Consider the following 26,884-nt stretch of genomic DNA (forward strand, 5'->3'; position numbering starts at 1 on the left):
GGCAGAGCTTGCCATGCTCCAGTCTTAAGAGCGATTTTTAAGGCCATGGACATTGATTCCACATTTGTCATAGGCTGACAGAGATGTTATTGAGAGATGTGGGTTTTCCTTCTTATTAGACATGCCTCAGTATATCATTAATTGAGGTTTATTGATAGCATTGACCGAGAGGTGGCAAAGTGATATGAATACCTTTCACTTGGCAACCTGGGCAAGATGACAGTCACACCAGAGGACTGTTATCGGATTTTGCAGTCATGTGATTGGGTCTCTATTGCCTTATGAGCATATCGAGGAGGGTGGCACAAAGGCTCTCTGTCACATCTTTCAAGATGATGAGATTAGTGGCTATGAGATCCCATGGCAAGAGTTTTTAGATTTAGGTTACGCCCCACTGCCATCTGTATTAGCAGGTTTTATTGGCGGGTTTCTATCTCCCGACCGTAGGTCAAAGGGACTAGTCGTTGGATGGGAATTGGTGCTGGAGAACATAGTGATGCAGGTTTTCATGGGGGTCGTGTATGCTGGCCCATCTATACATAGATCTTCATCGGGTAGTATACCTGGGATATACTAGTTTATCAAATGGGGTGACATTGTTACAGGTGTGGGCCTAGGAGCATATACCAATTTCGAGACCACTTGCAAACAAGGATAGGCCATTTGGTCAACCCTATCTTTATGGGTATACAGGTGTAGTTGTCCAGCATAAGCTAGACAAACTAGAGCATTGACGGAGGGCACTTGATGATATTGATATGGTCATTTGGAGACCATATATGGATTGTGAGGTGTGGCAGAGGACGGGCTAGAGATTCCTTATGTATATATGTTGAGGTACCTAATTGAGCGGACGCCCTTTATTATTGAGTGATTCTTGCATAGCTGCGTTCATCGATAGTATGGTAGACAACAGGGGATGCCACAAAGAGACTGTTTATATGCTCGTCGGTGATAGGATGTGCCAGAGTGGGGACCTACCCTAGATAGTGGAGTATCTATTAAGGAGTACATGTTACTAGCAGGACAGATCTGGGATTATGGGGCCGGGGTTGTAGATGTTGGGATGACGGAGGAGTTTTTAGCCTACTTTGTGGCACATGCAGTGGCATGTATATATGATCTGACAGAGTTGTTGCTTGCTTTTGATGATGAGGAGGAGGAACTACCATAGAGACGAGGGGGATCCAGACAGAGAGATGAGGAGGCAGAGGAGGTAGGAGAGAGAGGTGGAGGCAGTTGTGGAGGATATGGAGGTGGTGGTGGGGGAGTAGGAGGTAGAGGAGATGGAGGGGGGAGAGGAGGATAGAGGTGGAGATAGAGGTGGAGATAGAGGTAGAGGAGGTGGAGGAAGAGGAGGAGGTCTCATTCTTGGTGTTGGCGGGGGTGGTAGGGTAGGTGCGGTGCTAGATGCAGTGGGCAGGATAGAGGATGATAGGTGTCTTGCCCAGAGGAGGAGATCTGATGTTCTACCTCCACCGACGCCTTAGATAGGGATAGGTGTGGGTGGGACCACGACACAAGTACCCATTCAGATCAGGGTGCCCACCCATCGACAGGATTCTCAGATCATAACACTACAGGTCTCGGTGCAGTAGCTATAGGCATAGGTATTAGACTAGTAGTGACAGATTACACAGGTTATCGTAGAGCGGGATACTAAGATAGAGCATCAAGGTCGAGCAGAGGCCCTTGTTGGCAGGTTAGAGAGAGCCACAATCGGTGCCCTAGTTTGGGACACACTTAGAGAGATACAGTACTCGACCAAGGAGGCTGAGTATTATAGGTGTTTATACGAGTAGGTGGTCCCTCGAGATCATAGAGATCCTAGCTATGTTGTAGTGGCATCTAGTCGATCTGGTCGTAGTCATACGAGGACAAAGAGTAGAGGTGTTACGGGGCCTGTCCGACGTGATCCACCTAGTTGATATCTAGGAGCTAGGATGTCTACTGCCAGACTATCTACCTCAGGAGATAGTCATACCTAAGAGACCTGTCTCTGTTGTTTTTATCACTTTTGTTGTATTTTGACAGACATGATATCACTTATGCATTTCAACCATTATATATATATATATATATATATATATATATATATATATATATATGGCACTGATTTTCTCTGCTCCACATGTGATGTGTTTATTGATGATGATTATTTTATGTATTTTATGATATGCATTATGTTTTGATATGATGATACTATGAGGATAATTAGATGTTTAGATAATAATGCTCTTGATTTTGATTTTTTTTTTTTTAATTTATTATTATGTGGATGCATGATTTATGATGGAATGGGTGATAATACGATGATGTATTGATGTGATTACTTTGATATGAGATGTAATATTATTTGAATTTTATGATTTGTGAGATGTGTCTTAAAAATAAGATGTATGGTAATGATAATGATAATGATAATGATGTGAGATACATCTTAAAAATGAGATGTATGATAATGATGATGATATGAGAGACTAATGCAAGTTAAAATGATATGCAACTAAATGCAAGTTTAAAATGATATGCAACTAAATGATCACTTTAATTCCATTATTTTCATTCCCATTAAGTCAATTGTTTGTGCTCTTTTTGTCATCATTGAGATTTTAATATGTTGAAAGTTAATACAAGCATCATGGTATAATTGAGCCATAATGACTTGAATAAAACTTGCATGGATTTTTAATATTGTTGTTGGCATATGTGCAGAGTGTGATGACATGATGATATTGTATGTTGTCATTTATGTTGTCATTGATGTCAATATGCTGAAGTATGAACCGATATATTGAAGTAAGCAAACTAGAAGGAGAACCAGTATGATGATGTGAACTGGTATATGTGAAAAAGTGAAGCAGTATGTTGGTTCAAGTGAAGCGGTATGTTGGAATGTGAACCAATATATGGAAAGTTTTGTAGCAGGGTTTCATTTGGTATGACTATCGGTTGGTAGTCTCAGATTCAGGGTTTCCGATTGATGCATTTCAAGTCTGTGTGATTTGACCGATGACACTTTGTGATGAGTTTGCATTGAAATGAAGATTAGATCATGTTGCCACGTTAGCCTTGTGCACATGATGGATTTCCTTGAGGATCTTGCATGAAGAAGATTGATCCTATCTACCTCAGGAATGTGCAAAGTCTCAGTAAATGGTGGAGAGGGTGTGATGGGTTATTAGCTTCCAGAAGTGGCAAAGAACGAATGATGGTGAACATCTTAAGATTTGGTCAAGATTGTTTTACACTATGCAATGTGATTGAATGGTCAAGATTGGACTGACTGTATTGATAACCTAGATGCTTAGGGTTTTATGTTTTAGCCACCAACCTATCTATTGTCTATAAGGTTGATGATGATTTGTATTGTGAAGTTGTTGGAAAATGTTATGTGTGTATCCAAGTGAAGAGATACTTGATTCTTGCCAGATCAAAGAAATGTGTTGATACCTATAGAGTGTGGTTGCAGAAGAAAAGGAACTGAAGTGGATCTGCATTGGCATTGAGTGTTGTTATTAGATCAGTGTATTACCTGTTGACTTCTAACCATTTCAGTAGTTGGAAAATCCTTTAACCGGGTAGCTTTAATAGGCTTTTTGTAAATCCTTTACTAGGGTGACTCAAAATCATTGATTTCTTCAATTCCTCTTGCGAGGTAACCTTTAATAGGGTTCTAACCTTTAATCAGGTATTTAGCCATCCCTTAACCGGGTGATCCCTAGCAGGATTGGTTCCTATTAGAACTTGTTGTAAAGTCCTTAATCGGACAAGGCTCCTATTAGAGAGAACTTTAGAAGAGCTCAAAGAACAACTTGTGGGTATTCATCCCCACTGTGGTTTTTCCCAGTTGGGTTTCCACGTGAAAAATCAGTGTGTTATGTGTGATGTTTTTTCATGTGATGTCTTAGTATTTTCTGATAAATGGTAAAGCATGTTGATCCAGTGGTCATTATATTTCTGATAATGTATTACTTGTCTAAGCATATGGGTGAAGTAGAAATGAGATATTAGGTTGTGTGAAGATCTAAGTGTTACCAGTTTATGTCTTTCACAGTCTCACTATGTTTTACCGGTAGTGCCCTATTTTAGATCAGTGATATTGTTTACTAGTTGGTGCAGTCTTTTCAGTAAAAGTGGTTTAAGGAAGTTTTTGTCTATATTGATTCACCCCCCCCTCTCACTATCTGTTGAGTACTTACTATTGATCATTATTCATCAATTGGTATCAGAGCATCCTCCAAGTCCTCTGTGTTGTAAGCTTAACCACTTGAGGAAAAGATCTTATTCTAATGATGAAGAGGGAAGGTCCTAAGTTTAACAAAGATAACTTTAAGATATGGAAGGACAAGAATGAAGATATACATTAAAAGTATGGGTGCTCAACACTGGAGCTATGTTGAGAATACTTATGTTGTTCCTACTAATACTCTCACCGATGATCAAAGAAGAGAAATTCAGGAGAATGGGCAAGTCATGGAAGCTCTTATCAGCAGTCTATCTGATGTTGAGTTTATAGATTTTTAGGAAAAAGATAATCCCAAAGATGTATGGGATGCTCTAGAGTCTATCTATGGTGGTGATGAGCATGTGAAGCAAGCTAAGGAAGAAAGCCTTAGAGGAAAGTTTGAAGACATGCGGATGGTTGAAGGAGAGACCATTCAACAATATGGGATAAGGATTAAAATTGTTGTTGGAGACATCAAAAGTGCAAGAGGTACAATGGATGATTCTACCATTGCTAGCAAAGTTTTGAGAACCTTATTACTGGTCCATGAAATAAGGGTTGTCGCTATTCAGGAGTTGAGATCTATTGACAAGACAAAGGTGTCCCTAGATTATATCATTGCTAAGTTGACCGCATATGAGCTAAACAGTTATGATGGCAGTGTTCAGAAGACTGATTCAACCTTTAAAGCATCTGGTGCACTATCTAGAAAGGGTAAAGAAGCCAGTACCAGTTGTGAACCAAGACAAAGCAAAGATATGGATGATGAGGAGATCCTGATGGAATTTGAAGCTCTTCTGGCCAAGAGACTTCCTAAGGGAACTAGAAAATACAAAGGTAAGCTCCCTTTGAAATGCTTTTCTTGTAATAGGATAGGACACATTGTTGTAAACTATCCTAATAGTGATAATAAGGACAAACCAGAGAGGTTCAAAAAGTTCAAAGGACAAAATAGGAGAAACTGTCTTGTTGCAGTTGATGAAGGTGTCACTGATGATGAATCAGAAGATGAAGAAAGTGAAGACATAGTATTTGTGGATGTTAAGGAAGATGTGTCAGACAAGAAGGGTCTTGTCTCCCACTTTGATAATTCCAATGAGTAGATTATTGATAGTGGTTGTTCTCACTACATGACTGGTGATCGGAGAAAGTTTCTGTCTCTGGAAGAGTATGATGGAGGTGTAGTTCGATTTGGTAATGATGTACCTTGTATGGTAAAAGGAAAAGGGTCCATCTCTTTAAATGGAAAAAGTAGTGCTGATAATGTGTATTGGGTAGAAGGTCTCAGGCATAACCTTTTGAGTGTTGCTCAACTGAATGATAATGGACTCACTTTGGAATTCAAAGATGGAGTATGCAAATAAAAGGAAAGAGTGGTGAACTGATGGCCACTGGTATGCAGACCAAAGGTAACTTATTTCAGTTAAATTCAAATATCAGTCAATTTCTAATGGCTAAGTATGATGACAATTGGATATGGCATAGGAGACTCTACCATGTAAATTTTGATAACATTGTGAAGGCTAGTAAGATCAAGGCAGCTAGGGGATTGCCTTTACTGAACAAACCGGAGAATCCTTTGTGTAGAGAATGTCAACTGGGGAAAATGCCTTCCTCAACCTTCAAAGGTAAATCTTTCACAACAGATAATTTACTTGATCTTGTGCATACTAATTTGTGTGGTCCTATGAAAACTAGGAGAGTTCAAGGAGATAGGTACTTTATGATTCTTACTGATGATTTCTTAAGAATGATGTGGGTCACATTCTTGAAAGACAAGTCTGAAGCTTTTGGAAAGTTCAAAGCAAAGGAAAGTGGTAAGAGGATCAAATGCCTTAGAAATGATCAAGGAGGTGAGTTCACCTCTATAGAATTCAATAAGTAATGTGAAGAGAATGAAATCAAGAGGCAACTGTCTGCCCCCTGGACTCCACAACAGAATGGCCTAGTAGAAAGAAACAACCAAACTGTAGTTGAAGCAACCAGAACAATGCTCATTCAAGGGAAGGTTGCTCACACCTTTTGGAGATAAGCGGTGAGCACTGCAGTCTACACTATGAATCAGGTACTCATCAAGAAAGGTAAGGATAAAACACCTTATGAGTATTGGACTGATAAGACTCCTGTAGTAAGCTACTTTAGAGTGTTTGGTAGCAAATGTTATATCAAGAGGAGTAAACACCAGAGCAAGTTTGATGCAAATTGTGACGAGGGAATATTCCTAGGATATTCCACCAAGAGCAAAGCTCTCAAGTGTTTTAACAATAGGACTCAGAGAATTGTTGAAAGTATCAATGTTAGAGTTGATGAAACCTCTTAGAAACCTAAGGAAACTGATAGTGAGAAAGTGGTAGATGAACTAGTTGTAACCTTCTGGGAACCGGTTGCAAAACAACCTAGTACCAGTAATAGTGCTCCTACACGAGTAGATGCTGATGTTGATGAAGATGAGGATGAAGAGGAAAAGCAAGAGGAAACAGTTAAGATCATTCCTAGGCATGTAAAGTTGAATCATGATCCAAAGCAGATCGTAGGAGATAAGGATGCAGGAATTCTTACAATAAGAAAGGTCAGAGAAAATTCTTGCATGATCTCTAAATTTGAGCCTAAAACATTTAAAGAGGCACATAAAGATGAAGATTGGATCAAGGCTATGGAAGAGGAACTTGACCAGATATAAAAGAATGGTACATGGTTCTTGGTACCCAAACCTAAGCACAAAAATGTTATTAGCACCAAATGGGTTTTTAGAAACAAGCTGAATGAAGATGGCATAGTGGTAAGAAACAAAGCCAGACTGGTATGTAAGGATATGCTCAAGAAGAAGGAGAAGACTATGGAGAAACTTTTTCTCCATTAGCTAGATTGGAAGGAGTTTGAATGCTTCTTTCATATGCAGCCTTCAAGGGATTCAAAGTGTATCAGATGGATGTAAAATATGCATTCCTGAATGGAATACTTGAAGAGGAAGTGTATATAGAGCAACCAGATGGGTTTTCCCTATTAGAAGATAGAGATATGGTGTGTAGGATACATAAAGCCTTGTATGGATTGAAGCAGACACCTAGAGCATGGTATGAATGTTTACACTCCCATCTTGTGAAGATTATATTTGAAAGAACAAGTGAAGATAGCAATATCTATTTGAAGTCAGAAGGAGATGATATTTTGATATGTGAAGTGTTTGTTGATGACATAATTTTTGGTGGAAATGACAAGATGAGTCATGATTTTGCAGATGAGATGAAGAAGGAATTTGAGATGTCACTTGTAGGGGAGATTAAGTTCTTCTTTGGACTACAAATTCAACAAATGAAAGATGGTATCTTCATCACTCAGTCCAAGTATGTCAAAGAGGTGTTGAATACCTTTGGCATGGAAGACATCATATCGGTTGGTACACCGATGGTGACTGGTTGTAAATTGTTAAAAGAGGATAACTCAACGTTGGTGAATGAGAAGGAATACTGATCAATGATTGGTAAGTTGCATTATGTAGTACATAGTAGACCAGACATTGCACATGTAGTGGGCATTACTGCATGGTTCCAAAAAAGTCCAAGAGAATCCCACTTGGTAGCAGTCAAGCGGATTCTTAGATATCTGAAGGGAACTATTCAGAATGGATTATGGTATCCATACAATAATGATTTCAACCTCAAAGTGTTTACAGATGTTGATTGGGCTAGTAATGTGGATGATCGGACGAGCACAACTGGTGGTGCATTCTTTCTTGGCGGTAGAATAGTCTCATGGATGAGTAAGAAGCAGAGTTGTATCTCTCAGTCTATGGTAGAAGTAGAATATGTTGCAGCATTTATGAACTACACCCAGACAATTTGGATGAAGCATGTATTAAGTGGTTTCAAAGTCCCCATATCTGAAATGGTGAGTATATTCTATGACAACACAAGTGTAATTAATATTTCCAAGAATCTTGTTTTGCATGCTAGAACCAAGCACTTTGAGCTCAAGTATCATTTCTTGAGGGAGAAGGTTTAGAACAAAGAGGTTGTATTGGAACATGTTTCCAATAAGGAGCAGCTAGCAGACATATTCATCAATCCTCTACCAAAGGCTACATTTACCTATTTAAGAGGTGAATTAGGGGTGCTGCCCCTTCCAGAGGTGAACTAAAGGTGTGTGCTCCACATCAGTTAGGTATTGCATCAATAAATCTTTTTCAGGATTGGTGTGTTGAAGGATACTACTCCTTAGGGGGAGCAACATAGCGAAACATAGTTGTTTGTGCCTCCACTTTGGCATTGTTGTCAAAGGGGGAGAAGATGTGAAGCAGAGAGATATATTTGTATATTGCCATCAATTCCAAAGGGGGAGATTGTTGGCATATGTGCAGAGCTTGATGACATGATGATATTGTGTTGTCATTGATGTCAATATGCTGAAGTATGAACTGATATATTGAAGTAAGCAAATTGGCAAGAGAACCGGTATGATATTGTGAACCAATATATGTGAAAAAGTGAAGTGGTATGTTGGAATGAGAACCGGTATATGGGAAGTTTGGTATCGGGGTTTCATTTGGCATGACTACCAGTTGGTAGTCTCAGCTTTAGGGTTTCCAGTTGATGCATTTCAAGCCTGTGTGATTCAACCGATGACATCTTGTGATGAAGTTGGCATTGTAATGAAGATCAGATCATGTTGCCACGTCAGCCTTGTGCGCGTGAAGGATTTCCTTGAGGATCTTGCATGGAGATTGATCCTATCTACCTTGGGAATGTGCGAAGTCTCTGTAAATGGTGGAGAGCGTGTGATGGGTTATCAACTTCCTGAAGTGGTAAAGAATGAACGTTGGAGAACGTCTTGAGATCTGTTCAAGACTGTTGTATTCAATGCAATATGATTAACGGTCAGGATTGAACCAACTGAACTGTTAAACCTAATGTTTAGGGTTTAGGGTTTATGCTACTGACCTATCTGTTTCCTATAAGATCGATGATGTTTTTGATTTTGAAGTTGTTGGCAAATGTTATGTGTGTATCCAAGTGAAGAGATACTTGATTCTTTCCAGATTGGAGAAGTGTGTTGATACCTGCAGAGTGTGATTGTAGAAGCAAAGGAGCTAAAGTGGATTTGCCTTGGCATTGAGTGTTGTTATCAGATTAGTGTATTACCTGTTGACTTCTAACCATTTCAGCAATTGGAAAATCCCTTAACCAGGTAGTTCTAACAGGATTTTGTATAAATCCTTTAACAGGGTGACTCAATTCAATGAGTTCTTCAAATCCTCTTGCGAGGTAACCTTTGACAGGGTTCTAACCTTTAACTAGGTATTTAGCCATCCCTTAACTAGGTGATCCCTAGCAAGATCGGTTCCTAGCAGAACCTATTGTAAAAAGTCTTTAACTAGACTAGGCTCCTAACAAAGAAAACTTCAGAAGAGTTCAAAGAACAACTTGTGGGTATTCATCCCCATCGTGGTTTTTCCCAGTTGGGTTTCCATGTGAAAAATCAGTGTGTCACGTGTGATGCTTTAATATTTTCTATCAAAGTGGTAAAGCATGTTGTACCAGTAGTCATTACATTTATGATGATATATTATTTGTTTATGCATACGGGTGAAGTGGAAGTGAGATATTAGATTATGTGGAGATCTAAGTGTTATCGGTTAATGTCTTTCACATTTTCACTGTATTTTACCGATAGTGTCCTAATTTAGACTGGTGTTACTATTTACCAGTTAAGTGCAGTCTTTGTAGTCAAACTGGTTCAAGGAAAGTTTTGTTTGTCTGTACTAATTCACCCCCCCCTCTCAGTACCGGTTTGGTACTAACTGTTCATCATTATTCATCAATTGGTATCAGAGCATCTTCCAGGTCCTTTGTGTTGTAAGCTTAACCGCTTGAGGAAAATATCCTACTCTAATGATGAAGAGGGAAGGGTCCGATATACACAATCAATGAACCAGAGGCAACACTCAATGTACTAGAATGCAGATTTGAGGATAAATGCAAGGGTTGATCATGAAGGATTAACTAGAGTTAGAAGCATGAAAGGAAGACCCCTGGTGAGATAGATGTTTGTAGGACCAAGGGAACCTAACCGGTATGTTCCACACTTTCATGGTTATTGTTACCAGTGTAAAAAATTTGGACATAGGTTAGCTAATTGTAGATTAAAAAATAAGTCCACTATGAGTTATGAAAGTAGAAATCCATTAATGCACTCTGGGATATGAATGTTGTCTATTATCAATGCAATGGATTTGGTCATAAGAGTTTTGAATGTAGGAAGAGTAAACTGGTGTCCTACAATAGTTTTAAAGATTCATCTTTCAATGTAAATATAAAATGCAATAACTATCAAGATTTTGGACATTAAGAAAAGTTTTGTAAGAACAGGAAAATCAAGCAGAAGAGGACAAACTCTAATCAGGAACCAGTAGCTTAATCAGAGCACAAAATTGCAGCTGACAAGAAGAAGGAAACTCAACCAGTTTGGGTTGAGAAAGAATAGGACAAAGTAGAATCAAGTCTGATAGTGCAGACTGCCCTACATGTTGAAGAAGAAATCTATGGGTTGTAGATAGTGGCCGTTCCAACCACATGACCGGTGATAAAAAAGAAATTTATCAAGCTTGAAGACTGGAATGGTGGCTCAGTAAGGTTTGGAGACAACTCATCTATCAAGATAAAAGTAAAAGGTACTACAAATATTGATGGAAAACTGAAAGCACATGATGTGTATTATGTGGAAGGCCTAAAGCACAATTTATTGAGTGTGAGTCAGATGTGTAACAAAGGCTATAAATTCATCTTTGATTCTATCGGCTACCAAATAAAGAAGGAGAGTATCGGTCAGGTTGTAGTTGAATGTAAGAGGACAAATGGTAATGTATACAATTTGAAAGAATGTTTTGAATCCCAATGCATGTTGGGACAAGTGGATGAAAGCTGGTTATGGCACAAAAGATTAGGCCACATAAATTTTGATAATCTAGTGGTAGTAAGAAAAAAGGGTTGTGTGAGAAATATACCACCCATCATCAAACCTATAAGCACCTTTTGTGATGAATGTGTGAAAGGAAAGAAGACTAAGGTGAGTTTCAAGACAAAAGGACACAACACTTCAAGACCACTTGAACTGGTGCATACAGATCTATGTGGTCCGACTAGGACAAGAGCTCTTTCTAGTGAAAGATATTTTATGCTCTTTATTGATGACTACTCAAGAATGACATGGGTCAATTTCCTACAAGATAAATCACAAGCATTTGACATATTCAAATCTTTCTGAAGATGGTAGAGAAGGAAAGTGGGTGCAAGATGAAATGCTTAAGATCAGACCGGAGTGGAAAGTTCACATCAAATGAGTTTGAAGATTACCATGAAAGACATGGAATCAAAAGGCAATACTCTGCCCCTAGGATACCACAACAAAATTGTGTGGTAGAAAGGAAGAACAGGACAGTCAAGGAGATGGCCAGAAGCATGTTAAATGAGGCAAGTTTGTCGGACATGTATTGTAAGGAAGCGGTTCATGCTATTGCATATACCTTGAACCGGGTTCAACTAAGAACAAACAATATAATGACACCTTATGAGTTTTGGTATGACCAGAAACCATCAGTCAAGTATTGCAAGGTATTTGGAAGTAAGTGTTTTATCATGAGGGATATGGATGGTTTAGGTATTTTTGATTCCAGGAGCGATGAAGGGATCTTCCTTGGTTACTCAACTAATAGTAAGGCATATAAATACTACAAAAAACGACTAAGAAGAGTCATTGAGAGTATGCATGTAAGAGTTAATGAGGATATGCAAAAATGAAGACTAGCACAAGTGAACCAATATGATGATTCTGATGATGATGGTGACCAGTTGTAAATTGTCAAAATAAGATGACTCAATGTTGGTGAATGAGAAGGAATACCGGTCAATGATTGGTATGTTGCACTATGTAGTACATAGTAGACCAGACATTGCACATGCAATGGGCATTGCTGCATGTTTCCAGAAAAGTCCAAGAGAATCCCACTTGGTAGCAGTCAAGAAGATTCTTAGATATCTGAAGGGAACTATAGACTATGGATTGTGGTATCCATACAGTAATGATTTCAACCTCAAAGTGTTTACAGATGCCGCTTGGGAAGATAATATGGACGACAGAAAAAGCACAACCGATGGTGCATTCTTTCTTGGTGGTAGACTAGTCTCATGGATGAGTAGGAAGAAAAGTTGTATCTCTCAGTCTATAGCAGAAGAAAAGTTGTATCTCTGAGTCTACAGTAGAAGCAAAGTATGTAGCAGCATTTATGAATTGCACTCAGACAATTTGGATGAAGCATGTATTAAGTGGTTTCAAAGTCCCTGTATCTGAATCGGTGAGTATATTTTGTGATAACACAAGTGCAATTAATATTTCCAAGAATCCGATATTGCATGCTAGAACCAAGCACTTCAAGCTCAAGTATCATTTCTCGAGGGAGAAAGTTCATAACAAAGAGGTTGTATTGGAACATGTTTCCAGTAAGGAGCACTTAGCAGATATATTCACCAAGCCTCTACCAAAGGCTACATTTACCTATTTAAGAGGTGAATTAGGGGTGTTGCACCTTCAAGAGGTGAGCTAAAGGTATGTGCTCCACATTAGTCAGGTATTGCATTGTCAAATCTTTTCAAGATTGGTGTGTTGAAGGATGCTACTCCTCAGGGGGAGCAACATACTGGAACATGGATGTCTCTGCCTCCACTTTGGCATTGTTGTGAAAGGGGGAGAAGATGTGAAGCAGAGAAGATATCTATAGTTTTGGAGACATAATATGGAAGAGATTGGGCAAAAGATGTGAAGTGGAGAGATATGTTTGTATATTGCCATCAATGCCAAAGGGGGAGATTGTTGGCATATGTGTAGAGTGTGATGACATGATGATATTGTATGTTGTCAATTATGTTGTCATTGATGTCGATATGTTGAAGTATGAACTGGTATATTGAAGTAAGAAAACTGGCAAGAGAACCGATATGGTGATGTGAACCGGTATATGTGAAAAAGTGAAGCAGTATGTTGGTTCAAGTGAAGCGGTATGTTGGAATATGAACTGGTATATGAAAACTTTTTTATTGAGATTTTATTTGGTATGACTACCGGTTGGTAGTCTCAGCTTCAGGGTTTCTGGTTGATGCATTTCAAATCTGTGTGATTTGATCGATGACACTTTGTGATGAGTTAGCACTAAAATGAAGATCAAATCATGTTGCCACGTCAACCTTGTGCACGTGATGGATTTCCTTGAGGATCTTGCATGAAGAAGATTGATCCTATCTACCTCGGGAATGTGCAAAGTCTCAGTAAATGGTGGAGAGCTCGTGATGGGTTATCAACTTCTAGAAGGGGCAAAGAACGAACGATGGTGAACATCTTGAGATTTGTTCAAGATTATTTTACACTATGCAATGTGATTGAACGGTTAGGATTGGACCGACTGTATTGATAACCTAGATGCTTAAGGTTTTAGGTTTTAGCCACCAACCTATCTATTGTCTATAAGGTCAATGATGATTTGCATTGTGAAGTTGTTGGCAAATGTTATGTGTGTATCCAAGTGAAGAGATACTTGATTCTTGGCAGACCGGAGAAGTGTGTTGATACCTACAGAGTGTGATTGCAGAAGCAAAGGAACTAAAGTGGATCTGCATCGACATTGTGTGTTGTTATCAGATCAATGTATTACCTATTGACTTCTAACCATTTCAGTAGTTGGAAAATCCCCTTAACCGGGTAGCTTTAACATGATTTTTGTAAACCCTTTAACAGGGTGACTCTAAATCATTGAGTTCTTGAAATGGTGCAGTCTTTGTAGTCAACATGGTTTAAGGAATTTTTTGTCTATACTAATTCACCCCCCCCATCTCAGTATCTATTGAGTACTTACTATTCATCATTATTCATCAATTGCAAGGTGACACAAGCATCGAGGTATAATTGAACCAAGATGACCTGAGTGTTGCTTGCATAAAACAAACAAGAGTTAACCATTTGCATGTGCAAAGTGGAAAATGTCTTCAATGATATGTTTCCAATCATGTCTCAAGACAAATTTACACCATACAAATGATCACCTCATGGATAGAAAACCAAAGAAGATGTCAGATTCCTTCGTTGCTTTTCTAGCTTAGTGCATCCTTGAGTAGCTGAGGAGATCTAATGATTTAGAAATCAAGATACATATAGTCAAAACTTCATTCTAAATGTAAAAAAATCATAATTCAAAAAAATCATCCATCGTGTGTGTGTTAAAGTTTTAGTTGGATAATGATCCTATTTTCTAGTCCGATGAGAAATTTTGACAATGGTTTCCTTAGTATGCAACGATTCTTGTTTGTTGTCTTAATGCCAAAGCGAAAGGAATGTTGCCCCCAATTATGGATATTTTTTTATATAAATATATAAGTTGATCATCAAGCTATGGTGGGATATGATACGAATAACTATTTTTAGATAATCAAGGATAGTGACTGTGCTAAGTATGACAAGGATAATGCTGCATGTATAAGTTTTTGGCGATCACTATTAGTTGAGACTAGATGAATAAAATATATGAGTACTGATAGATAGAGGAGTTGTTCTCTCACAAATAGCATCTATTGCTAGATTTTCATGACTTATTTTTAAGTTCTTTTTTTTTGTTCATTTTCTAATTTTTTTTGCTTTTTTGCTTGGTCTGTGCATTGGACAACTCAAGTGTAGAACTTATTCAAATGGATGTTGCTGGTTGGTTCATCGAGTATGTTCCCTTCGGAAGGTGACAACTGATATGCTCCTAATTCATAGGATGATATGATAACAAAGGGACCCAACCAGTTAGATTCAAACTTCCCCTTCTTTTCTTGATCTTTTTGATTTCTAGGATTTTCCTTTAGGATGAGATCATCGACTTTGAAAGCCCTTGGGATGACTTTGTGATTATAGCTTCTGCACATTTATTGTTGATATTCCTTAATATGGTCATAAGCATGTTGTCATTTTTCATCAAGAAGATCTAGTTCCTGCAACCTGTTTACTCGATATTCCTCATCTAGTATGAGGCCCTTCAAAGATACTTGAAGAGATGGGATTTTGACCTCAAGAGGTAGAATTGCTTCTCAACCATACACCAATGAATATGGTGTAGCCCCTGTAGGTGTGTAGATGCTTGTTTTGTAGGCCCAAAGTGTCGAATTGAGTTGCACATGCCAATCCTTACCAGCATCATTTACTTTTTTCTTGAGCATTTTTAGGATTGTTTTGTTTTATGCCTATGCTTGACCATTCCCCTGTGGGTAGTATGGTGTGGAGAATTGATGTTTGATTTTGAATCGCTCACATAGCTCTCACACATCTTGATTCTTGAAAGGGATTTTGTTGTCTGTGATGATGGAACTGGGAATGCCATATCTGCAAATGAGATAGTTGAGGATGAATGATGAGATCTATTTTCTAGTTACAGTGGTCATCAGGACTGCTTCAATCCACTTGGTGAAATACTCTATTGTGGTGATAATGAACTTATGCCCATTTGAAGAAGAAGGATGAATTTTCCCTACCAAATCAAGTCCCCATTGACAAAAAGGCCAAGATGTGGTGAACAACTTCAACTCCCATGTTGGTGCATGGATAAGGTTGCCATGAATTTGACATTTAGGACATTTCTTAGCAAATTGATAGGACTCTCTTTCCATTGTCAGCCAGTAATATCCCATTCTCAGAAGTTTATTGGCAAGAGTAGGACCACTTGAATGTGTACCATAGATACCCTTGTGAAGCTCGTGTAAGGAAGAGTCAGATTCATTACGATCGAGGCATCAAAGAAGAGTACCATCTAGACCTCGACGGTAAAGTGTGTCAGCAATTAAGGTATAGCGGGTGGCTTGCCAGATGAAGGTGTGTTTTTTGTTGTGAGATAGGTCGGGTGGGAGAGTATTATTTTTGAGATAATCATAGATTGTCCCATATAGAGGTGAATCTGAATTGGTTAGGGAATAGAGGACTTGGGATGCGGAATTGTCATAGGCTAAGGAAAATAATTGCTCTACTAGGAACTCGTAATGACTCTATTTATCTAGAATTTGTAGCAGTGAAGTGATAGTGTCCATTGCATCAACAACTTTATTGTCCAATCTTGGGATTTACTCAAAGGTGATGTGCACAAAGTACTATATTAAATCATCCACCATTCTCTTGTAGGGCATTAGCTTATCATCCTTTGTCTGATAGTCATCGTTGATCTAATTGATAACTAATTGAGAATCCCCATAGACTCTCAATTATGTGATTCTCCATTCCATAGGCATTTTGATTCTTGTTACCAGTGCCTCATATTTAGCAATGTTGTTGGTGCATGGAAACATAAGTCTATAAGATCTTGGAATTGTGTGCCCCTCTGGAGTGATGAACATGATGCCGACACCTGATCCATGTTGTGTATAGGATCCATCAAAGTACAGGGTCCATTGCTTGGGAGTGACAGTGATTACATCCATGTCTGGAAATTCCACCTATAGTGGTTGTTGGTTTGGTAGTGGTGCTTCTGCTAGTTGATCTGCAATTACCAGTCCTTTGATAGCCCGACATTCTGTGTCCTAGATATCAAACTCACTCAAAATCATGACCCACTTAGCTAATCGTCCTATGAGAGTTTCCTTGCTGAGTAAATACTTGAGAGGATTGATCTTTGCTACTAACTTGATTGTATGGGCTAGCATATATTGGTGGAACTTTTGAGAGGCGAACACCACTGCTAAGCAAGCCTTCTCAATGAATGTATAATTTAGTTCATATATGTTCAAAGTCCCACTGATGTAATAAATAGCTCATTCTTTGCCTGCTGGATCTTCTTGTGCTAACAGTGCCCCCAATGATACTTTTGTTGTTGATATATAGAGAATGAGCGGCTTGCTTGCTATCGGAGGTACCAAAAATTGGCGGATTCATTAGATATTGTTTGAGTTGGTGAAATGATTCCACACACTTGTCTTCCCATCTAAAAGGTATATTCTTATGAAGAAGATGATTGAATGGGAGACATTTATCTACCAGTTGATTGATGAATTATCTGATGGATTGCAGTCATCCCTATAGAGATCTGAGTTGGCTAAATGTTCTTGGGAGGTTTCATTTCCATGATAGCCTTTACCTTTGTTGGATCTACTTTGATGGCCTTTGAGGATACAATGTAGCCTAACAGTTTGCCAGATGTGACCCCAAAGACACACTTCTTAGGGTTTAGTCTGACCTTGAATTGTTCCAATTGTTGAAAGATTTTATCTAGTATGCCCAGATGTTATGCTTGGGTAGATGATTTAGCTAGTAAATCATCCACATAGTCCTCCATGAAGGTATGCATCATGTAATGGAAGATTTTTGTCATGGCTCTTTGATAAGTTTCCCTAGCATTTTTCAAGCCGAAAGGCATGATGTTCCAACAATATGTTCCCCATGGACAGGTGAATGCAGTTTATCTTGATCCTCTGGGGCTATCTTGATTTGATTATAGCTAGAGAAGACATCCATTAATGATAACATTGCATGGCCCGCTATTAGATCCATGATAATATCAATACTTGGCAAAGGAAAGTCATCCTTCAGACATTCTTTGTTGACATCTCTAAAATATGTGCATATTCTGATGCTTTTGTCGAGTTTTGAAACTAGTACAATGTTTGAGATCCATTCACCATAGTCTATAGGTCGGAAAATAACTTCTTTAGTTATGCTTTGACCAATAATGCCATATGTGGATTTATCTTTCTTAATTTTTTCTTGACCAAATTATCTCCTGGAGTGATGGATAAATAGTGCATGATTAGATTCGGATCTATTCTTGGCATGTCAGCATAAGACCAAGCAAAATTGATTTAATTTTCCCTAAAGAATTTGATAAAATCTAGTTGTTCTTCTTCTGTGGGTGATTCTGTCAGATGTATGGTTTTGACTGTTGCTTCAGTACCGATGTTTATTGATTGAGTTGGCTCAATCAGTATTTGTGACCTTTCTTGATAATGTTCAGGAAGAGTGTCAAGTCTCCCATTTTTAGGTGCCTCAAAAAGGTTTTCACCCTCAGATGTGTCCTTTATTTTTACTTTTTTTCTTGAAGTCTATGGATAGAGACTTGAGTTCTTGATGATTAGATGCTGAGGAAGCTTGGGCCTCCCTGTTCTGTGGAACTAGGCTATCTTGAGCTACCCCCATAGCATTGCAATATTGGAAAGGTTTATTATCTCCAGATATTTAAATTTATTGTCCGTTGTAAGGGAACTTGATACATTGATGGTATGTGGAAGGCACCACTTGCATTTCATGGATCCATGGATGACCTAATAGTATATTGTATGTCAAGTCTATGTTCAAGACTTGGCACATGGTGTTTCTTTGTACAAGACCTACCTGAATGGGTAGTATTACAGCTCCTTCAGATGATCTTTCTTCATCATCATAGGATTTTATGGTGATTTTCTTTTTGGGATCAATAGACTACTCAGAGAAGCCCAATGCACGAATAAGCTTTAGAGTACATATATTGAGCCCATATCCCCCATCTATTAATACTCTTTTTACCTGATGTTTATAGACCAAGACCTCGATATGTAGTGGGGTATTATGCAGATGATTCAAAGAGACATCATCATGTTCAAAAAAAGATATGTTATGTGGCGCCGTCATATGGGCCACCATGGCTTAGAAATGATCAATATCCAGATTATTTGGAACGATTGTTTTGGTAAGTGCTTGTTCCAAGATATCCTTGTGTTTTGGCCAAAGTTTGAGTAACTCAAGTATAGATATCTAAGCGGGAGTTCTCTGTAGTTGATCAACCAAGTTATATTGAGTCTTGGGGAGAGTTGTCGATGTTGATGTGTTCCCTTTCAAGACATTTTTGCACTCTGGTTGTCACATTTATCAATGCATGTTCTTGTTTATCTTTGATTTTTATGACATTTACTTGATTATCATATGTCAATATGTGATTGATGGTGTTCTCATATATGTGATTAATACGAGCTTCCTTGTTATTGTTTGATGTTGAAGCTCCTCCCTTGTTGTAAGTTGGAAGAGGATTTTTGAAGGCTTCATGGTCACCATTTATTTTGTGACCATCAACTATTAAATTGCCCCTGTCTATCATGTCTTGAACTTGTTCTTCGGCCTCATGCAATCATTTATGTTATGTCCTTTGTTTCTATAAAGCGGAAAATCGCGATCGAACCCTAGTTGCTCTCCCCTCTTCCAACTCCAAGGAGAGAGAAGGGAGATTCACTAGGGTTGATGGTTTTCACTTAGGGGAGAGACTTTACATTCAAAAGAGGGGTTGAAACTCACAAGATCCAATCTCACACAATGCAAGATTGGATGCTAAATGTGTTTCAAGGGTTAAGAAAGCAAGGCTACCCTCTTTTGTAAAGAATGTGCATAGAAGAATTAAGCTAGGAATGCATAGAAAGTGACAAAGATTCGCTTATAAACTGAGATAGGGATACAATATGAAGCTGCAGACCTGGAATTAGCAGTAAAATGTCGATACGGCTCTGTCCTACAAATTTGAGCAAAAGTTGTTGGGATGATGGCGCCCAAGCGCCACGGTCCTCCGAAAAATCCGCGAAACGAAGGGGGATCTGTTCGTCTCTGCACAAGGATTCCAGATCTTCAATTTCAGCCACGTACCTGCAACCTACACATAGAAAAGCGAAGATGATTGGGGGGTTAGGGATTAGGGGTTTGCCTTTAGGTCAAACCCCGGTTTTGGAATTAACCAAGAAATGAGCAAGTGCTGTAAATGTAAATGACTGTAAAACAAGTACTAATACCTTGTTCTAAGGATGTTTGTATCCTTATGTGCGAAGGTATAGATGTTGTATGTTGTTGTTGTAGCATGTAGTATGTGATCTCCTCTTCAATGGTTGAATCCTTGTCTTGAATGCAACACTTAGCCTTGAATGGAGACTTGGAATGAATGCTTGAATGTTTGAATGCTTGAATGCTTGAGTATAGTTTCCAGGCTTTGTACACATATCCTCCTCATGCCAAATGAGAGAGAAAAATGTAGTTTATATACTTGTCATTTAGGGCTGATAGACTGATTTTCCTGACCTTAGGCCGACCAGGGAATGTAATTTCCAATTTGCAAACAAAAAGACCCGAGACCCCTTAGGAGACCGGGCCCAAAATAGGACCCAGAGACCAGGGCGCTGGGCGCCCTGGTCCTGAAGGACCAGGGCGCTGGGCGCTCTGGTCCTGAAGGACCAGGGTGCTGGGCGCTCTGGTCCTGAAGGACTAGGGCGCTGGGTGCTCTGGTCCCACCTCCCGGGACAACAGGGTGCAAGGAGGTTCAAGCCAGGGTGCTTGAAAAATGCAGTTTTCAGTGTCGTGGACAAGTTTCGGGGTCTCCATTCAGGTTGCGTGTTGCGTCGCCATCGTGAAGACCGAAATGCAGTCAAAATTGCAAGTGTCACAATTTTAGGACGCTACATTTAGCCCCCACTTTAGCGGGAGTATGTATGCTCATACTTCCGGTAAAGTACAAGGAACAATCATTGAAAGACTTTCACCACGTCAAGGAGGCAAGATACACCAAGCCCCTAGTGGACTAAGGATCTTACGACTTCGATTGACAAAGTAAAAGGGAAGATCACGAGGGAGAACCATGACTGTCAGTAGTAAGGTTCCCTCACTATGAGTCATGCAAGAAAGATATCAAAAATTTTCAAGGCAAGGTTAATTTGCCAAGAAATTTTCAAGTATCTTGAAAAGATATGAACGGGATGTATGCCCCCCTACGTTAAAGCGATCGCACACGCCTCACCGGGGGTGATTGCTTTAAGGTAGTGATACATATAAGAATGAGAAAGGAAAGGAGCACGTTATCACAAGGATTTAGCCCCCAAGTGTGAGATAAGCCCAAGGATAATAGACACAAAACACAAAGCACGAGGTGACTTCGCTTTCCTCGGGGTCAGTATGCTGTATGATAATTCATGTATATATATCATATGTATGTATGCATAATTGTTCTTCATTCCCCAATCAAGGAAGGTCACCTAGAAGAAGGGAACACATGTGTCTTTTGAGTCAACATGAGAGAGACCAAAAGAGATCTCAATGCTTTGCATCGTCCTCAAGTAGACAACACTAAGGACAACAAATAGAAGAATGAGAATAACATATAGAAGAAGTAACACAAGAGAGGAGGAGAGAATCTGCTATGCTAATGTAACTAGTCTAGCACGTCATCTACCCCCCAATCTTGCTGATCAATGTTTCGGGAAGGTAGGGAACATGCTAGAGGAGGAACATCCAACACAGCAGATGGAGCTATCACAAGATCCAAACAAGGGCTATGTTCATGTTCCAAGCCACGTTGTTCTTGTCTAGGAGCTAGGATAAGTGCTTTAGAAAATTCATTAGATAAATGGTTATCAATATCAACAAGTTCATATTCACTATCAGAAGCAAGAGAAGTAACATTTTCATCATGCATAACATTTTCATCTATATCATCATCAAGATTTATAAAAATAGGATCTTTCACTCGCACAGGATCAAGACCATCATGCATCTTATGTTTAGGAGATTTAGGCTCAATGTCCGGCTGAGGAGAAAATGGAATAATGCTTGTTGAAGGTGTCTTTGGAGATTGTAAAGTTTGAGAAGCAGTTGCTTGAGCCTTAAGACAACGTTTTCGTCGGCGTTCACGTGCAGAATGATTTCGTCTAGTCTTAGTAGGCAGTGAAGAAGATTGAGGAGGAGGAATTTTCTCATCCTTATCACTTGGGTGTTTAGGTTGTGGTCTCTTAGGCTGGATAATAGGAGAAGAAGAAGGTCTCTTCTCTCTATAAAAAGAAGGAGGAGGGACTGCTCCATATAAAGGAGGAATTTTTGGTTTAGGAAGGAGACCAAGTCCATCATGATGAGGAGGTATAGGTCTACTCTTAGAAGGTTTATTAGGCATAGACATAATCACATCCATGGGAACGGGTTGGGAATCTTCTTGAGGAAAGACATTAGTTTTATCTTTCAAAGGAAGAACTTCCTTCTCAAGAATGATAGGAATATCAAGTTTAGGTGTTCTAGGTTCACTTAGAGATAGGATCATATCTGTTTTCCACTTTTGATAAGATTTGAAAAGATGATCACTTCGCGGAGGAAGAGATTGGAATTGTTTAGGCCAAAAGTAATCAATAGGAACACTAGAAGTTCTTTCAGCTGGTTTAAAGAGACTATGATTGACAGTAACAATTTCACCATTATGGGGAAATTTCAAACACTTGTGAATAGGAGAAGCAATAGCTTTCATGGAAGATAGCCAAGAATAGCCAAGCTTCACACGAAATTGTTCGGAAGATGGAATAATAGCAAAGTTCACATCAAGGGATTTGTTATGGACCTCAATAGGCAATGTAATAGAACCAATTGCAGGAGAAGAAAATGCATCAAATAGTTTCACAATCACATCTGTTTTGTCATATATCACTTGATTCAATTGCAAAGTAAAAAGAAATTCTTTAGTAATAACATTAACCATGCACGAAGGATCAATAAGCACTCCACGGCAAGGTGTATTCTTGACTTTTGCAACTATGTATAAAGGACCATTAGGTGCCCTAATGGTTTCACTGGAATCAAATGTGATGGAAGGTTCTTTAGGATTTTCTTGCTGCTCTACAAAGTTAATCACATTCGGAGTCATAGACACAAGACCATCAGATGAAAGAGAGGAATCATTAGCCTCAATTGCATTAGAGGTATGAGAAGGTAATGGATCAGTGAAAATTTGAAGATTTTGGTTAGGAGGAGCTACAGATGTGTTGCCTTTATCATTCACTCCAGAAACAGAAATAGTATTATTATCAATCAAATCTTGAATTTTACCCTTTAAAGAAAAACATTTTTCAGTATCATGCCCAGGCTGACGATGAAATTGACAAAAGGCTTTGTTATCAAAATAAGGTGAAGTAATCTTTGCAGGATCAATTTGTCTTATAGGAGGAAGAGTAAGCACATTTTGTTCCAATAACTTATTCATAATACTATGCAATGATTCATTCAAAGGAGTATACTTTCTTTCTTTCTTGAAAAATTTAGAAATAGGAGGCACACCTGATGCTGCATTCACATTGTTGTTGATGATGTTTTCATTGAATTTGATGGAATCTCTGTTCGGTTTAAACTTCCCAAATGGTTGTTGACTGCTATCACCCTTATCACTCGGAGCCATAGGATGTGATTGTTCCATTTGACTCACAGTCAGTTGATAATTGTGAAGAGTGGCACACAACTATTGGAAAGAAGTAAACTTAGAAAACAGAAGTTTGTCTCGAATATCTTTTTGTAAATTAGAAATAAAGATTCTTTGAATATCATTGTCAGGCACTGGAAAAGAAATTTGAGAATACAAATGCTTATATCTACCAATGAAATCAGTCACTTTTTCTTTAACACCTTGTTTACAATGCATTAAATCAATCAAAGTAACTTTAGGACTTATATTGTTTTGAAATTGTTGAATGAAAGCATTTGCAAGTTGTTCGAAAGAAGTAATAGAATAGGAAGGCAACGAGCAATACCATTGTAGGGCTTTGTCTCTTAATGTTCTAGTGAATAGTTTTGCAAGGAACCTTGCGTCATAAGCAAAATCAGTACAAATTGTTTGAAAAGTCTTAACATGTGTTAGAGGATCTCCTTTACCATTATAAAGTTCCAAATGCGGGATTTCAACATGTTTAGGAGGGATAGCTTGAACAATGTCAAGAGAAAGTTGGCTCGCAACATCAAATGTGGGCACACTAAACTTAGATTGATTCATAGAGGCAATTTGTTGCTGTAAGGAAGAGACAGTTTGTGCAAGATTGTTAATGGTCGCTTCAGTCGAAGAGTTCATATTAGATGTGTTAGATTGAGATGGAGGTGTTATGTTATTGAAAGAAGGTAAAGAGTAAGGTGGTGGGACTCTATGATAATTAGTCATAGGAGATGATTGGACAGGAGGAATACTACAAGGAGGAATGGAATGGTTAAATGAATTGCTCCCTTGCGTCATGTTCATTTGTGAAGATGTAATAGGAACACCCATTGAAGGAATGAATGAAGAAGTCGGATTGAATGAAGGAAGAGGGTTAATTGAAGAAGAAGGATTGCCCCCATGACTGGTGATCACAGGAGGAATGTCTTGTGTAGAAGTAGCCATTATGTTTGATGTAAAGGTAGGTATGCTAGCAATAGAAGTCATCAAAGGAATAGAATGATTGACTTGAGTAGGAGGTTGTGTATAACCTAAATTTTCAGCACAACTCTTCATAGGCATCACATTCGAATCCACAATGTGTGCAATACCACGCAAAATACCAATTCCATTCTTATCACTTTGAAGCATACGTTTTAGACCCTCAATTAAAGGAAGAGCTTGACTATCGGGATACTCATGAGACATCCATTGGTGAAAATCATCAAATTGGTTATCCAATTTTGAAAGTTGTTCTTTAGAAACCTCATGGAGAGCTTCTTCATCATTAGGAGGATTAGAGGAATTACCCATGTCCTCATTAAAAAGGCTATTCAAATTAGGTTCTATCTCCTCGGTAATTAAACCTCGGAAAGACTTAATTCTACGGCTTCGTCTAACGGGAATAGTGTAAGTAGGGCTTATTGTTGTAAAACTCATGCACTAGAAAGAGAGAGAAGCTTTTGAATTTAGAGGTAGCAATTTTCAGTAAAATCAGCCAATCTTCTGGATTTAAGTTGTCAAATGCAATCACGATAGTCTCCCGAAATTTCGGAAAAAATGTCCGGGACCGTGGCGCTCGGAGTGCAACACGGTCCTTGCAACTTTTTTCGAAATTTGCAGGGATGAAAGGTATGATGATTTTAAAGCTAATCTGAAAAAAGTTGAGTGATTTTACGATCTGTAGATAGGCCAAATTAAAGTTGCAATCTCAAAATTGAACCCTACCAAGATTGTCGAAAAATGCAAAATTTGAATTTTGAAAAAGAGAGGGAAACTGAAATTTTGAATTTTATGATTTTAGAGGGAATGTCAAGAGCAATGCAAGTTTTGAAATTCAAAAATTGACTCAATTTCACGCAAAATTCAATTTTGAAAGCGGAAATCAAAGTTGTTGTAATTAAGCACTTAATTTCAAAAGTCATAAAATGCAAGAATTTGAATAAAGCACTGAAATTTCGAATGAATGCAAACACACTTTTCAGATTTAGGATAGTAAGAACACAATTTTGACACAAAATTTCAGTTTCAATGATTTTTGAATGATTAGAAGCGTTAATCCAAGCAATCCCTAGACCAACTTTGACTTTAATTTTGAAGGTGTTAAAATTGATAAAATCAGCCAAAATTCTGGATTTTAGCAGGAAAATATAGTAAGATCTCGCTCCCGAAATTTCAGAAAAAATGTCGGGGACGATGGCACTCGGAGTGCACACGGTCCTCGCAACTTTTTTCCAAATTTTCAGGGATGAAAGATATTGTGATTTTATTGCGGAATCCAAAGTTACAGCTGGTTTGGAGATGTTTTGATCGGTTAAATTGTCGAACAAAGGTTGAATCAAGAGGGTTTCAAAAATTAGGGTTTTGACACTTAACCACTTAATTTTCAAAATTAAAGCACAGACATGAATTGATAATTTGTAATAGAAGGGCAGATCTGAAACAAGCATTAATAATTAAGCATTTCACAAGTTTAATTACTAAAAAGAAAATTTAGGGTTTTTATGCAATCACCTCTAAAATTTCGCAAAAGATCAAACATGGAAATGTAATCAAGGAATCAATTTTTAGATCTAAGCATGAATAATCAGAAAGGATGTTCACGTTGGGTTCACCAAAATGTAAAGCGAAAAATCGCGATCGAACCCTAGTTGCTCTCCCCTCTTCCAACTCCAAGGAGAGAGAAGGGAGATTCACTAGGGTTGATGGTTTTCACTTAGGGGAGAGACTTTACATTCAAAAGAGGGGTTGAAACTCACAAGATCCAATCTCACACAATGCAAGATTGGATGCTAAATGTGTTTCAAGGGTTAAGAAAGCAAGGCTACCCTCTTTTGTAAAGAATGTGCATAGAAGAATTAAACAAAGGTTCGCTTATAAACTGAGATAGGGATACAGTATGAAGCTGTGGACTTGGAATTAGCAGTAAAATGTCGATACGGCGTTGTCCTGCAAATTTGAGCAAAAGTTGTGGAGACGATGGCGCCCGAGCGCCACGGTCCTCCGAAAAATCCGTGAAACGAAGGGGGATCTGTTCGTCTCTGCACAAGGATTCCAGATCTTCAATTTCAACCGCATACCTGCAACCTACACACAGAAAAGCGAAGATGATTGGGGGGTTAGGGATTAGGGGTTTGCCTTTAGGTCAAACCCCGGTTTTGGAATTAACCAAGAAATGAGCAAGTGCTGTAAATGTAAATGACTGTAAAACAAGTACTAATACCTTGTTCTAAGGATGTTTGTATCCTTATGTGCGAAGGTATAGATGTTGTATGTTGTTGTTGTAGCATGTAGTATGTGATCTCCTCTTCAATGGTTGAATCCTTGTCTTGAATGCAACACTTAGCCTTGAATGGAGACTTGGAATGAATGCTTGAATGTTTGAATGCTTGAATGCTTGAGTATAGTTTCCAGGCTTTGTACACATATCCTCCTCATGC

This window comes from Cryptomeria japonica, chromosome 8, assembly GCF_030272615.1.
Source record: "Cryptomeria japonica chromosome 8, Sugi_1.0, whole genome shotgun sequence".
Taxonomy (NCBI): Eukaryota; Viridiplantae; Streptophyta; class Pinopsida; order Cupressales; family Cupressaceae; genus Cryptomeria; species Cryptomeria japonica.